The following is a 2681-nucleotide window of genomic DNA, read 5'->3' as shown; positions in this document are numbered from 1 at the left end:
TTGATCCTCTAAAAAGAGAAATTAGGCTTCAGTCAATATGCTACCGGACATTTAAGTCTCTTCGAAAATCAGAAGCTGGCTAATTTTAAAATAAAAGGAAAGAAGAAATACTTATGTCGACTGACAAAATTTAAGCTTGGCAAAAGGAGTGACTTTTATTTACAATTGCATGTATCAAGATTACAACAGAAAGACTAGTGATACCATCTGAACAAAAGCAATGATTTATTGGTAATGGCAATGAATGAAACATTGACAGTCTCTGGAGAGAATCAAGCAATTATCCAGGAGCTGCAAATCTGATTGCAATAGGTCTTCCAGTATCTTTTGTACCTTAGTGGCTTTCTCCTTTTTTGCCCACTACCTGGTATTAATTTTTATTCTTGAATTTCTGCACATGCAGTGTACTTTCACTGTGGAAGCAAACTGTGACACCCCTTCCCCAGGCCACAAGGAATTAAAAATGAAACACATGCAGGCTATTTTTGGTTTCTCACCTCATTTGAAGTTATTCATATTTGTTGCCTGGACCCGAGTACCAATAAAAAGTAAAATATGAAATTCTTGTTGTTTCTTCTTCACCCTGATTAGACTGAACAAATATAGTTACACTGTTAACATTCTGAAACTTAACATAAGGAAGTGGAACAATGCCATCTTCTTTGATATCATCCTCTGTCAGTTCCAGAGCTTGAGTTGGTTCACCTCTTTCTGTCTCTTCAAAATCCATAGGTCAGGGTAGGTTGATAAAAATTTTTACATATTTAGGACCCTGACCATTATCTGGCCCTTGAAATTTCATGGAATAAAGCTTAACAGGTTGATTGAATGCCAAGTAATAAGTAGCTGTTCATCGTAGTCAGATTCCAAGAAGGTCATGTCTTTTCGTAAACAGTTGTCAAAACCATGTTCATCGCTTTCATTGAGACATTCACAACCAGCCTTGTTAATAAAAGGCATTAAATCCATATAGCCGTTTGGAATATCTGTGTCCTCATTGCTTCCAGGGTCATTTTCTAAGTATTGCTTGATTTTTTCTTCTAATCCAACAGCATCTGCTCCTTGATATTGATCAATTCTCACTTCGTTTCGAAAAAACAAAACCGTAGGTGTTGCTGATATATTGTTTGTGGCAGCAGTTCCCTGACACTGATGTACATCTACTTCCAAGAAAACAGCCTAAGGATATTTATTACTTATAGAACTGAAAGCTGGGGCAATCCTCAAACACCGTCCACACCCTCTCATGGTGAACTTGACCACGAGGAGTCTGGAGCCAGCGCCGCTCAGCTCTGGCTGGAAATCAGGGTCGCTCCCGACCGGCTTCACTCCCACCATCCTCACAGAGAGCTTGGCAGGACAGCCGAGACGCCTCCGGCTTCAAAACTGAATGAGAAGACAACCCCTCAGGAAGGCTGAGGCCTGGACAGTGGAGCTGACAACAGCGGAGTCTCCTCCCTGGGATCTCAGTCAAGCGCTCCACTTTTTGAATCTAATCTTTGACTTTGTCTTATTTCTTACTGACTATTTGAGACTTTTTATTTCCCCAGGTGGCTCATGTGTCCTGAGCAGGAACCTGCTTTGTCAAGGTACTGGTCACCCCATCACACCCACCCTAACCATGTAATTCAGTACTGAGAATTGGGTGCCCCAATTATCTTGCTTTACTTTTTATTTTTCCATAGCACTTATTATTTTCTAACATACTACACAGTTTATTTATCATGTTTAGCATCTGTGTCTTCCTGCTAGAATCTAAGCTCCATAAGGAAAGTGATTTTTATCTTTATGCACTGAGAGACCTTGAGCCCCTGAAATACTGCCTGGCATATTGAAGGAGCTTAATAAAATGTGTAGAATTAAAACTGCATTCATGCAATGCTACTTGGCAAATATATAGTTAGTACCTTCTATGTGCGAGGTTGCCAGCTGGAGGTTTGATATTCAGATATGAATAAAGTAGACCTGTCCTCACATTCATGGAATTCAGAATATCAGGGATCAGACTCAGCAAGTGATTGCACTGTGGTGACAGTTATTGGGAAACACATATAAGCCTCCCAAGTGAAAGGATTTGAGTTCACACCTAAATAAAATATGAGCAGGAGTGGGGAGGGCAAGGAGAGAGTTCTAGACAGAAGGAACAGGTAGGGATGGCACCAGCGAAGCATGAACAGAAGGAATAATTCATTTATGGCTGAGAATGGAAGGAAGGCAGCACGGATGAGATCATATTTGAAAAGCAAATTGAATTAGCCAGGGAATATGGTAGGGATTGATAAGAGGGTGGAGGTGAGAGTGTGCAGGTGAAGGGACCAGTTCGAGCTTACAATTAAGAATTAGGAAAATGTGTTCATATGAATTGGTTTGCCTCAAGCATAGGGTCCAGTTTCTACAGGGAGCAGTGAGAGAGAAAGATAGGTCAGATCAGAAAGCAGCGAGGAAGTCCTGAGAGTTTCTGTGCAAGATTGTAACATGATCAAAACCACTTTAGGGCAAGGTATCATTTAGTTTCAGGTTGTAGACACTAGAAGCAGATGGAAGCACTGCAGTGGAGGGTCTGTAGCTGATTCTCACGTTCTACCCTGTAGGCCCCAAACAAGGACCTTGTTTCCATCAAGGGATGAAAGACAACATCATCATCATGATCATTTACAGGAGCCAAATGAACACAGGGGTCC

General features: G+C 41.1%; 1 pseudogene; it reads right to left on the bottom strand.

The window, feature by feature from the left end:
• Nucleotides 1-498: 498 nt before the first annotated feature.
• LOC143399408 (thioredoxin-like protein 1 pseudogene) lies at nucleotides 499-1338 on the bottom strand (annotated as a pseudogene).
• Nucleotides 1339-2681: the final 1343 nt, after the last annotated feature.

This window comes from Callospermophilus lateralis, chromosome 5 (genome assembly GCF_048772815.1).
Source record: "Callospermophilus lateralis isolate mCalLat2 chromosome 5, mCalLat2.hap1, whole genome shotgun sequence".
NCBI lineage: Eukaryota > Metazoa > Chordata > Mammalia > Rodentia > Sciuridae > Callospermophilus > Callospermophilus lateralis.
This window is presented reverse-complemented; position numbering and strand designations above follow the sequence as displayed.